This window comes from Sparus aurata, chromosome 19, assembly GCF_900880675.1.
Source record: "Sparus aurata chromosome 19, fSpaAur1.1, whole genome shotgun sequence".
Taxonomy (NCBI): domain Eukaryota; kingdom Metazoa; phylum Chordata; class Actinopteri; order Spariformes; family Sparidae; genus Sparus; species Sparus aurata.
In genome coordinates, this window is record NC_044205.1 from 2514443 (window position 1) to 2528410 (window position 13968).

Genomic DNA, 13968 nt, shown 5'->3' on the forward strand with positions numbered 1-13968 from the left:
GAAAAAATGTATCAATGAAGCCCCGCGAAATGGCCGGAAGAGCAATAACATAATTGTCTTTTGTGTAATTTTTATTAAAACTTTTTTAAATTAAACTACAGAAACTTTTAGTAAAAGTCATGTAACAGTAGTATTCATTCAACAACATAGCTAAAAATTTGAAAACTGTCAAAATGAGTCTTGGCCGTTCTAGTGAAGGGCCGGAATTCCAGTCGTAGATTATAAACTTTATAATCTTTCATGTAAACACTCAGTTGAGTGATAAATGCATTCATCGCGTCATAATATTTTTTTAAAAAACGAAATAACACCAAAATGTCCATTTTAACAAGTTTAATTATACATTTATCAATATTCATATCATCGAACATGTAAACAGTAATTATTGCATATATTTACACAAGATTTCAATAGCGAAAACTCACAACAAGAAAATCAACAGTTAATAGTGATAGTGAATAGTTCTTTGATTATGAAAATTAATTTTAATATGTCATGATATATATTAAAAAATTTAAATCGAAAAAGCTGGAAACGAGCTGATAATGATAATAATAATAACAATAACAATAATAATAATAATAATAATAATAATAATAATAATAATATGGGATAATAATAATAATAATAATAATAATATGGGCTAATAATAATAATAATAATAATAATACAAATTAAAAGCCGTTTTGATCGGTCACAGTCTCTGCAGATTAGCTCTTTGGGACTGGCACTGCCTCAGTCTCCGTGTCTGCCGCTCCTGCGGCGGCAGTCGGCAGACACGCTGCTTTATCTAGACATCAGACACGCTGCTGCCCACCTTGTGGAGCCTGCCGCGGCCGCTTTCCCCTCCATGTATTCTGCCCTCCGCTCCTCCGGGCTCTCCTGCTGCTGGTGCTCCTTGAACATGATGCGGGCATTGATCCCAGCCAGGTCGAGGAGGAGGAGGAGGAGGATGTTATAGAAGACCGCCACTGGCCAACTTCCGCACCGCCTGTGACGGAGCACTCCCTCGCATCTGGTCCGGGACGTCCTAGCCGTGCTTGGCATTATTGTTGCACATCACAGACTCTGGTTTTGCCTTCGCCCCACTAAAGGTGTCAACAGCTGTGTGCACGGTGCTCAGGATGCAGACATCCTTCCTCTGCTTTCACTGCCACACAGTCAGAGTCGCATCAACAGCTCCCCTCGCTGTTTCATCGAGGGGGAACTCCCGTTTACGTTTGCCCATGGTGCCAACCAGGCCATATAATACAACCAGATCATAATTAACTTGCAGGTACATCTGCAAACAAGCACAGCTGGAGACCGCTAACAAAGTTAGAGACAATAGAGACACAGAAAGCAGCAAACCGCGCGAAAAATGAAACAATGAACCCTGCGAAATGATGTGCGGTCAAAATGACCGCTGATGGCCGGAATAGGTAGAACATATTATATTTTCTATGTCTTTTGTGTAATTTGTATAAAAACTATTCTAAATTAAAATTCAAGCACTTTTAGGAAAAGTCAGGTAATGGCAGTATTGTATTTTTTCATTCAACAAAGTTATTGCACATATAAATCTGAAAACGGTCAAAATGACCGTCTTGGCCGTTCTAGTGTTAAGCTTCACAGCAACAGGGTTAATCACTTTAGAGATGATAAACGGTCCAACAAACCTTGGGGCAAGCTTCCTGGCTTCCACACGGAGGGGCAAGTTTTTGGTCGAAAGCCACACTCTTTGTCCTTCCAGATAAGTGGGCCCCTTGGAGCGACGCCTGTCTGCTGCCACCTTATACTGGTCCGAACGGTGCAGTAGGGAGCGTCTGACAATGTTCCATATGCGGCGGCAGCGGCGGACCAGGGCAAGGGCTGACGGGACGTTGACCTCTTCTTCCAGGGCGGGGAAGAGGGGGGGCTGGTAACCATAGACACAATGAAACGGTGAGAAACCAGAGGAGGAGCTAGGAAGGGAGTTGTGGGCATATTCTGCCCAGATGAGATGTTTACTCCAGGAGCCAGGGTTCTGGGTGGCAAGACAACAAAGGCTGGTTTCCAGGACTTGGTTTAAGCGCTCCGTCTGACCGTTGGACTGCGGGTGATAACCCGAGGACAAGCTGGCCGTGGCTCCCAGGAGCCGACAAAAGGTCTGCCAAAACTGAGACACAAATTGGGGCCCCCGGTCGGAGACGATGTCCCTTGGCAGGCCATGGAGCCGAAACACATGTTGAAGCATTACCTCAGCTGTCTCCTTGGCTGAGGGCAATTTCTGGAGGGGAATAAAGTGAGCCATCTTGGAAAAACGATCAACAACGGTGAGAATGGCTGTGTTACCTTCTGAAGGAGGAAGTCCAGTAACAAAGTCCACCGAAATGTCCGACCAGGGCCGCTGTGGCACAGGGAGGGGGCGGAGCAGGCCAGCGACGGGGTGGCGAGAGGTCTTACATTGTGCACACACCGGGCAGGCAGTTACATAGTCTGTGATGTCCCTTTCCATGGCAGGCCACCAAAATCTCTGCCTGGTCACAAAGAGGGTCCGTTTAGCTACTGGATGGCACGAGAGTCGTGAAGCGTGAGCCCAGTGAATGACCTGTGAGTGGAGATGGTTAGGGACAAATAGCCAATTCGGCAGGCAGCCGGCCGGCGGTGGATTATTAACATTAGTTCGTAGAACCTGGGCTTCGACTTCCCAGGAAACAGCCCCCACTACGCAGGACAGAGGGAGAATGGTGCTGTCAGACTGACCGTTACTCTCGGCCAAAAACAGACGAGACAGTGCATCAGGCTTTGTGTTCTTGGAACCTGGACGGTAGGACAGAGTGAAATTGAATCGAGTAAAAAAGAGGGCCCACCTTGCTTGATGGGCGTTGAGTCTCTTGGCCTTCTTCAGGTACTCCAGATTCTTATGATCTGTCCACACAAGGAAAGGGGTCTGTGCTCCCTCCAGCCAGTGCCGCCACTCCTCCAGTGCCACCTTCACCGCCAGTAGTTCTCTGTTGCCCACATCATAGTTCTTCTCAGCAGGGGAAAGCCTTTTAGAGAGAAACGCACAGGGGTGCAAACGACCGTCCGCTGCAGACCTTTGGGACAGGACTGCTCCTATGCCCACGTCTGAGGCATCCACCTCCACAATAAACTGGCGTTCGTGATCAGGCAGGGTGAGTATGGGAGCAGACGAGAAACTCCTCTTAAGGGTAATGTAAGCAGCGTCGGCACGGGTGTTCCTCTGGAAAAGAGTCTTGGGAGAGGTTAAAGCATGTAAAGGTGCAACAATAGAGCTAAAATTTCTGATAAACTTCCTATAGAAATTAGCAAAGCCCAAAAATCGCTGCACCTTCTTCCTAGAGGTGGGAACCGGCCAGTCAGCCACTGCCCTCACCTTCTCCTGATCCATTGCCACCTTGCCTTGGGAGACCCTAAAGCCGAGGAAGGAGACTGAGTGAACGTGAAATTCACACTTCTCGGCCTGACATAGAGCTGGTGCTGGAGGAGACGCTGCAGAACCTGGGTGACATGCTGGATATGAGCCTGCTCATCGGGAGAGAAAATCAGGATATCATCCAGATAAACAAAAACAAAGTCATTCAAAAGGTCTCTAAGGACGTCATTCACCAGAGCCTGGAACACTCCAGGAGCATTCGTTAAGCCAAAAGGCATCACAAGATATTCATAATGCCCGCTGGGGGTGTTAAAGGCAGTCTTCCACTCATCCCCCTCCCTGATTCTGACCAAATGATAGGCGTTGCGGAGATCTAGTTTGGTGAACCACTTGGCTCCCTGTAGGGACTCGAACGCAGATGCGATCAGTGGGAGGGGGTACCTGTTCTTGATGGTGATGTCGTTCAAACCTCTGTAATCAATGCAGGGCCGTAAAGACTTATCCTTTTTGTCCACGAAGAAGAACCCTGCACCGGCAGGGGAGGAGGAGGGACGGATAATTCCAGCAGCGAGGGAGTCATCAATGTACTTTTTCATGGCTAGGGTCTCAGGTCTGGACAGGGAGTATAACCTCCCCTTAGGTGGAGAGGTTCCTGGAAGGAGCTCAATGGCGCAGTCATAAGGGCGATGTGGAGGGAGAGAGAGAGCTCGGGCCTTATTAAACACCTCCTTTAGCTGGTGGTAACAGGAGGGGACCTTAGCGAGATCATGGTACTTGGCGTCCTCTGCGGAAGACAGAGCCTTGGGGGCGGGGAAACACTTTCCCTTGCACTCCTTTCCCCAAGATATCACCTGGTTAGTGTTCCAGTCAATGTGTGGGTTGTGTGAGGATAGCCAGGGGTGACCCAAAATTAGGGGGTGCTGAGGAGCCTTGAAAACATGGAAACTAATCCTCTCCGTGTGGGAGTCCGGAAAGGAGAGGAGGAGTGACTGTGTGTGATGGGTGATCTTGCAGATAAGTCTGCCGTCCAGAGCGAAGGCCTCAATGGGTGTCTGGAGCCGATATGTCTCTAGGCCGAGAGAACTAACAAGAACAAAGTCCATAAAGTTAGCATCAGAGCCAGAGTCAATAAACACAGGGGTTACAATGGTTTGTGAAGGAGAGGTCAGGGTGACTGAGACTGGTAGCTTAGCAGGATTGGAAATAGACAGAGTACTGCTAGTGAGCACCTTTACCTTGCTGGGCGGCGCGGAGCCTCTCCGAGGGCAGGTGGCGATATAATGTCCGCTCAGTCCACAGTAAAGGCACCTCCCCTCCACCATGCGGCGCTGTCGTTCCTCAAGAGAGAGGCGGGTGCGCCCCAGCTGCATGGGCTCCTCCGTCGGAGTTGCGTCAGACCTGGGAGGAGATGAGTGGCGCCACGAAGAAGACGGGGACCGTCCACCGGAGTACTGGCGTCCCTGCTGGCGGGGCGGAGAACATGCTGACCTGCTGCGACCCAGCTCTCTTTCAAACAAACGCTTGTCAGTCTTGATGGACAAGGCGATGAGGGCATCAAGGCCATCCTTGAGGGGCTCAGATAGGCCTTCGATGAAAGTGTCTAACAGAGCCTCCGGATTCCAGCCGCTCTCCGCCGCGAGGGTCCGGAACTCGATGGCGTAATCGGAGACCCGGCGTCCTCCCTGCCGCAGCCGCACCAGAGCCCGTACTGCCTTCCGGCCGGGAGTAGTCAGCTAGAAAATCTGGGTGAAAGACTTGGTGAACCGGGCCACAGAGTTGCAGATGGCCGTCTTCCGGCTCCACTTGGCCGTGGCCCAGGCCTCGGCCCGACCCGTCAGGTGAGAAATAATATACGCCACTTTGGCTCGCTCAGAGGGAAAAGCAGCCGCCTGTTGCTCGAAGTGGAGTTCACATTGTGTGAGGAAAGCGGTGCAATCACCTGAGTCTCCGGAAAAAGTGGCAGGCTTGGAGAGGTGAAGAGGGACGGGATGAGGTAGAGGAGCGGTGGGTCCCGGAGAAGACGCCTCGGCGCTGCTGGAAGGAGGTGCCGGTGATGACGGCGTCTTCTGTACCTGTTCCACAAACATAGTGAATTGTGCTCCCATTGAGCTCATCCATTTCTCCTGCCTGTCAGCTAGCCCCTGCATCTCCCGGGTCAAAGCGGTGATGTGGTCGTCTTGGCTCTGGATCCTCTGTGCATGCGCCTGCAGCACAGAGCCAGCGTCCGCTGGGTCCATGTTGGCCAGTTCTTTCTGTAACGAGGGGCACAGAGACAGGACCCAAAACGCAGGATGCAGAGCTCAGAGAAGGTTTCTTTAATCAAAGGAGCTCGGTACACGGGTGATCAGTCCAGACAGGCAACAATATCAAGAGGGTCAGGCAAAGGCAGAGTCGGAGAAACCAGGCAAAAGTCCAAAAAAACAGGAAGATACAAACACTAGGAGCTCAGGGAACAAAGGCTGGAACGCTAGACAAACTAAAACGAACTGGCACAGGAGGTGGGGGAGACAGACTACTTAAGCACACAGGTGAGACAAAGAGACACAGGACACAGGGCGGGGCAGGTAATCACACAGGAGGGAAGGACACAAGGACGGGAGGTGATGGACCTGGAACAGAGACAACACAGTGAGAACCAAAATAAAATACAGGAAGCACAGGAGAGAAACTGACAAAGTAAAAGGGGAACACTTAGCTGGGCGACGTGACACCATCTGTGGTGTGGTAAGCTCCAACCTGGATCTCTCAGTAGATGCAGCCGAATCAATTGTATTCCTCATGCCCTGTTGGAGTCCTGGCCTAGTCCTAGAAAAAAACTGTAATAGCTGTCTAATGGTTCAATGATTGATATAATCAGGGGCCCATATAGGGGGGAAAAGTTAGGACAATTCCAAGGGCCCCTGACTGACAGGGGCCCCAAAAAATAGGTAAAATAATAAACTAATATAAAATTATTAAACCATAATAATTGTGTATATATTTCAAATATAATAATACAATTAATGATCTCTTTGTTTTTGGCAGTAAAAGTTAAATATCCCCATTGACAAAAAAGTGAAAATCAATATTGACTGACCACCCCCCTGTATCTGCGTGAAATGGTTTGGTCCTGCCTTAGCATTTATCAGTGACGTGTTTAGTTGCAGTCAGTAGATGCGCCAGAACTACAGCGATCACAATGTTGCCTAAATCAAGATCTGGTTTTCAAAAAAGGAAAGACAGGAAAGACAAAGTAAAGGGTGTCAATCTGTAACCCATGTTTTCACCAATAAAGGTGGGTAGCCTACAGTCTGTGAGTGGTATTAAGCTGTTGGCTCAATGTCCATAGTGAAATAAGCTAGCTAGCTACAGACTAGTGTTAGCCTACATTTCATCAACATTTAATCAGTGCAGGGAAACATTTAGCTAGATACAGTGGGGCAAAAAAGTATTTAGTCAGCCACCAATTGTGCAAGTTCTCCCACTTAAAAAGATGAGAGAGGCCTGTAATTTTCATCATAGGTACACTTCAACTATGAGAGACAGAATGGGGGGAAAGAATCCAGGAAATCACATTGTAGGATTTTTAATGAATTAATTGGTAAATTCCTCGGTAAAATAAGTATTTGGTCACCTACAAACAAGCAAGATTTCTGGCTCTCACAGACCTGTAACTTCTTTAAGAGGCTCCTCTGACACCTTTCCACAACCTTAAACAGTCACACTCCAAACTCCACTATGGCCAAGACCAAAGAGCTGTCAAAGGACACCAGAAACAAAATTGTAGACCTGCACCAGGCTGGGAAGTATGAATCTGCAATAGGTAATCAGCTTGGTGTGAAGAAATCAACTGTGGGAGCAATTATTAGAAAATGGAAGACATACAAGACCACTGATAATCTCCCTCGATCTGGGGCTCCACACAAGATCTCACCCCGTGGGGTCAAAATGATCACAAGAACGGTGAGCAAAAATCCCAGAACCACACGGGGGGACCTAGTGAATGACCTGCAGAGAGCTGGGACCAAAGTAACAAAGGCTACCATCAGTAACACACTACGCCGCCAGGAACTCAAATCCTGCAGTGCCAGACGTGTCCCCCTGCTTAAGCCAGTACATGTCCAGGCCAGTCTGAAGTTTGCTAGAGAGCATTTGGATGATCCAGAAGAGGATTGGGAGAATGTCATATGGTCAGATGAAATAGAACTTTTGGGTAAAAACTCAAATTGTCATGTTTGGAGGAGAAAGAATGCTGAGTTGCATCCAAAGAACACCATACCTACTGTGAAGCATGGGGGTTGAAACATAATGCTTTGGGGCTGTTTTTCTGCAAAGGGACCAGGACGACTGATCCGTGTAACACTGCATGAAAAGTGGGATTTTCGTCAGTATGCGGCACTGTAGATTGACGTGGAATTTCAGGTTTGCAGCAGTTTGCAGGCAACACTGAAAACTGCCGTGAATTGTCGGAAATTGACGTGGGCCTTGCTTGGCAGTTGTCCCCCCATGACCCCCCTCCCCCTGATTCTAGGGGAGGCTTTAACATGTAAATGAAAATGCTGTGAGCTATACAAATGCAAATCAGGGTAGCAGGGGGAGTTTTACCCCAGGTGATCTTTTTCTAAAAGGTGTTAACTTCATTTTAAGAAAATCTCTGGTATAAATAGATGAGGCTCAGTATTGCCTAATTATAGACCCTTATATTTTAGCTTGAATTAATTTATTTAATGAAAGTATGCTAGATTAATTACTGTGTATGTCATTAGCAATGGCCAATGTTATGTAAAAAAGGTTATTTATTCTTTTCTCTCTCTCTCTCTCTCCTGGGAACAAGTTAAAGATAAAACACCAGTTGTTAAGAAGTTAAAATTTGCATGAAATATTTTGAGATAACCAAGATATTAATATATATATATATATATATATATATATATATATATATATATATATATATATATATATATATATATATATATATATTAAAGCATTTCTATAATTTCATGGGTTCTGAATGTAGTTGAAGCAGCAGTTGAAAAGTAATTCTTATTGCGTGTGAGAGTTCATGACCTGTAAGAGTTTTACACTTCCGGGTAGACCGGAGCGTGAGTGACGAGGAAGAAGGAGCGGAGAGTTAATGGCGTCGAGCAGCTAACAGTGGACTGTGTGTGTCGTCAGTGTCGTGTTTTATCACTAACAGACTGTGAACTGTTGTCGGACGACGTGCTGTGAGTGTGTGAGTTGGAGTGTTTGTGTTTTACTGGACACGAAGCAAGTTCGGTTAAGCTAGGCTAGCAGGAGCTAAGCTAGCTAGCAGGAGCTAGGCTAGCGGCCCGGCCATTGTCGAGCGGACGTCTGCGCGGACGGGAGAAGCTTTGCCGGGTCGCCACGAAGAATGTTGCCGACGGACGGAGCTTCGCTGCCGCAGAGGGACACGGAGGTTTATCGCTGCGGGCATTTTGTTTTCACAGACTAAACTCGCCTCATAACAAGGCCGCGACCTCCTGTTAGCTCGGAGCCACGTCTGCAAGTCCAGATTTACACGATGCCGATAATGACGCCATTGTGTGTAAGTAACTGTTACTGTTTTCTCCCTCGTTTAATTTTACTGTGACTTACGTTTCTTTATTCATACCAGTCCTTTTAATTGTTTTCCAGCTGCCTGTAAGACATTACGAGACAGTACGCAGGACAACAAACAACCAGATCTTGCATCGCAGGCTGACGCTGTGAGGAGTTCAGCTCGGAGTCGATCGAGGACAAAGAGGGTAAGATTTATTAGATTAGATCCGTTTTTGGTCAATGTGACTATTATTCTAATAAATAATAGATATGTTGTGTCCATACGCAGTGCATCGCGCAGTACTGATCGTCTTTATTGATTGTTTGTACAGCTGCTGGAAGCGAGCCAGAGTGCTAGCTGAGGATGAGGTGGACCTTTGGAAGTGCGCCGCCATGGACCTGATGTCTGAGGAGGAAGACGGCACAAGATGGCGGGGTGTCTGGATGAATTGTGCGACCTCCGTCCTTTCGCAGCCGGGAGCTCGCCGAGCTCTGCGCCACACTGCTGTAACATGAGAGGCGATTCCGGAGTGCCTCTTGTGAGCTTCCCGTTTGTTGTGTGGGCAGATTATGCTTTGTACATGCTGTGTGTTTGTGCTAATAAAACTCTTTGAATAAACAACTCCTTCCTGGCAAATGTTCCTTTTCTCAGTAAATTCATTCATGTCATTGATGATATCATAAATATAAATGAATGAATAAATCATATAAATAAGTATATATATATATATATATATATATATTTATATTTATATTTATATTTATATTATTCCCACCGGGGTTTACATTTATAATGACCCAGGGTGCAAATTTGCAAATAAATTCTTTAAAAATCAGACAATGTGATTTTCTCGATTTTTTTTTCTCATTTTGTTTCTCATAGTTGAGGTATACCTATGATGAAAATTAAAGGCCTCTCTCATCTTTTTAAGTGGGAGAACTTGCACAATTGGTGGCTGACTAAATACTTTTTTGCCCCACTATATTCATATTAAATCATTGTCCCTGCTCCATTTAGCAGACTTAACAACAGATGAGTCAGCAGCAGCCCAGTCTCCCCATAACTGTCCCAGTGAAGAAGGTGAGCAACACTGTGTTCAATGACACGCCAGTTAGCATCACTGCAGGGAGTCTGTGGGGATTTCTGTCTCTCTTACTCTTTTTACCATTACAAAAATGAAAGGAAATATTTATTAATGAAAGAAATTCGAACACAAATTATTTTTTCACATAATGATGAATGAGGCAGAGTATAATTAAAATAAACATGTCGTTCAAACAGAACAGAGGAGAACGTTTCTGCTGCAAGCAGACTGTGTGACTCAATACAACTCTCAGTACAATCAGAGAAATGTTTATATTTTCTGGAAATCAGAAGATTAAATCGCAACGACCATATAGCCTCATGTATGTATTTATTCACCCCAGATCCAATGCCCCCACCTGTGAGTCTACAGTTGTGGAGATACATTACACCTGCATGCGGGACTACAAGGTTCTTTCAAAATATGGGAATGATAATAATAATAATAATAATAATAATAACCTTTATTTATAGAGCACCTTTCATGCACGACTGCAGCCCAAAGTGCTTGAACAAAGCAATATCAGAAACAATAAAAACAACAACAGTTGAAAACACAACACATCATCAACAAAACAAAGAAAAGCAGTAACAGTGATAAAAGATCAAATCAACCCCTATAAAAAGCCAAATTAAAAAGATATGTTTTCAATTTCTTTTTAAAAATGGCTAACGAGTCCGCTATTCTTAGGCCTTAGACAGGCAGTGGAGGACCTGAGCGTTCTTGTTGGGGTATAAAAAGAAAGCAATTCAATAATGTCTTTGTTCATTTGGTCAAATAAACCAAGTAGATTGAAAAGAAAACTTTTGTATTATCCAAGAACAGAAGGGGGTCTTAACCTCCCCAACCTAGAGTTATATCAGGTAGCAGCCCAGGCATTTTATATTGATCGCATAATAAACAAAACAAATGAGGACCAATGGATAGACATAGAAAACAATCAATTACAGGGCAACAGTTTACTGTTTGCACTTTTTTCCAAGAACAACGTTAAATCAACACATTTTGTCATTAATAGTACATTAATAGCCTGGAACAAAATAAAAATAAAAATCTCCATCAAGAAATAAGGCTTCCCAGGCACATAGCAATATGGAATTATCCATCAGTTAACATACAGGGCATGCTGTTACACTGGGAAACATGGATAAAAAGTGGAATTCAGAGGCTGTCAGATGTCATAAAACACAACACTGTGGTACCTTTCAGCGAATTAAAAAGTAAACAAAAAGATCTAAAAGATAAAGAATTATTCAGATATATGCAACTGAAAAACTGGATTATCCGAAATTTTGACTTGGGAAAGAACACCAGTCCTGAAACATCCAATATCTTCAAAACCGTCAAAAATAGGAGACTGATTGGTTTTATGTATAATTTGCTGATAAATTCGGAAAACAGTGATATATTATTAGAGAAAATATATAATAAGTGGACCGAAGACCTAGTCGCTGAATTCAAAGAAAAATGGAAAGAATGCTTGTCACTAACATACAAATTAACCACTAATGAAAATTTGCGCCTGATACAGTTTAGGGTAATGACAAGAGTATACTATACTAGAGATAAAATTGGCAAGTTTGTGTAGGAACACAAGCCTTTGCCTCTGCATCTTAAAGTGGTCTCATTTCGGCCATGATTACCTTTAACCCAAATCGACTCCTTTTTCCAGCATATGGGACTGAAAGCCCCCATATCCTGGCCTGGCAAATCCTCTCCTCTCCACAAAGTGAGAGAATGTTGTTTATCTTGCTATAAACAGATCACCAGAGATCTTCTTTGTAATTTACAACGACTAAGCACATCTGGTCTGTTCGCCTTCCTCCAAAGAAGATGAACCACTTTTCCTTAGGTTAAACAAGGTCAAGCCCGATGGAGTTTTCTTTGGTCACACCAAAAGGAAGAAGGACTGGTTTCTAATATAGATGTGGTGATTTAAGATGTTTTACTAAGCTACGTTTCTCTGCCTCTGGAACATTATCCAGTGGGGGAAGGCTTAATGGGAAACCTAATCTGTCTCCTCACATGTCCAACTGTTATTTACGACCGTTGTTGTTCCTGGGTCTGACATACTAATCCCCCTTTGCAGTCTTCTGTTCTCACCCAAATTCAAATAAGTCCTAAATAACAAATAAACTACATCTCAATTTCTTAAATTTAACGGATCCCGAAATAGAGTAAGAAGGTCATTCAACAGATCTTTCTTATGTTATTGTGAAGCCCAAATGAAGTTTATTACTCAATAAGTTTGAGGTCAACAGAAACCCCTCCCCTTTGTCGATGGAGGAGAGATTTGAAGATCATCATTCCTTGTGTAATACTTGTATTATTTACCAGTTAAATGTCTGATATGTTTTGTTAAAGATAGAACTACAAGGAATATGTATAAGTCCTTGGTTCTACTGTGTATTGTATACTATATTGTTATATGTTGTATACCTTGGTGCTTCATGTCTTAATCAGGTTATAATTCTTTTGAATGACAAATGATCATTATCATGTTGCATCTTTTCACAAAGGCAAAAATTAGACTTTTAAAATGGTGAAGTTTTGGGAAGGTTAACACATGATTTCAAAACATTAAATCCAATAGTATAGTTAGATTAACTTTTTGGGAGCCTCAACTCAGATCACAGGAGGTGTGACACTGTCAGCCGGGCCTCCACCCCTTCTGGTCCATCTGCTGCCGGTCATAAAACAGACCCTTCTGCTCTGCTCATCCCTTCTCCACTCTCTTCTTCTCCGGGCACTCTTCTCTCCCTGTTCTCTTCTCCCCCTGCTTCTTCTCCTTCTTCTCTCTTCTCTTCTTTGTTTTAATTTTTATTTCATTTTTATTTTTAAAGTAATCTTTACTTTTATTTTTGCAACAAGCTCTAAGACAAGCGAACTGAATCCCTACTTTAAATGTTTTACTTTAATTCAAGTTTTTAATAGAACAAATTCTTTTCTTTTTGATTTTATACTGTTAAAGTATCACCGCCTGATTCAGAAGAAGTCGAATTAGTTTCAGAATCAGAACTTGAGTACCACTATTTGAAACCACCAAGAAAAGTCTTTTTCAAGACTGTGATCGTCTGATGAAGAACGTTGCAAGCCTTGCAAAGAGTCTCCAACAAAAAGAGATTTTGTGTGCTCCCAGCCGAGACCAACTCTGCCCCAGCGCTCCCAAGGCGGAAACCCCGTTGGACCTTCGGACCAAGAGTTCCTCAACAGAGTACCGGCCTTCCCTCTGGCTACTGGACCGACGCGCCGTGCCGTAGTCCAACCCAGAACTCTCAAGAACACCAAACTTCAGTGCCTCCTGACTCCCAGACAAAACCGGCTGAACGTCTTCATGCAGCTGGATCCATACATGTGAGAATGAGTGGTGTCTAAAGTTCTGACTTCTGTCAAAGTTCTGACTTCTGTCTAAGTTCTAACTTCTATCTTATCAAACTTAAGAGAATCAAGATCAGGGTCTCATAGTATTAAGAATTACTCCCGTAATATTTAATATATATAATCCGACCCTTTAACTTTACCATCTACCGACGGTCACACAACTTTATTACTTTCCTAATTGCAGTCTTTACATTTTCTGTTATCTGTTGTTCGTCTAAAATTGTCATGTCTTTTATTTTACCCAAATTATTTAGTCAATAAACATATAATTGTTTGTCTTTGTCTGGAACTTAATTTTAATGTGGAAAACCGATGGATACGTGCAAAGAATTCACTACTTCAGAATATTGAGACTGAATAAATTGATTTTGAATGGAGTCCAACTGTCCAAGCTAACTGGTACAGTTAGGTGTTTGGAATAATGTCCTCCGGATTATTCCAATAGCTAAACACGGAGGTGGTGCCCCCTTTAACGAGTGTAATATTAATTGCCAGTGATTAATAATCATATCTATATCAAAGTAGTGTGTGAGCAGTGTCTCCTACATTATATATTTATGGTGCTGCCCATGTCAGGCCCACATACTATCCTACATTTGATAACAC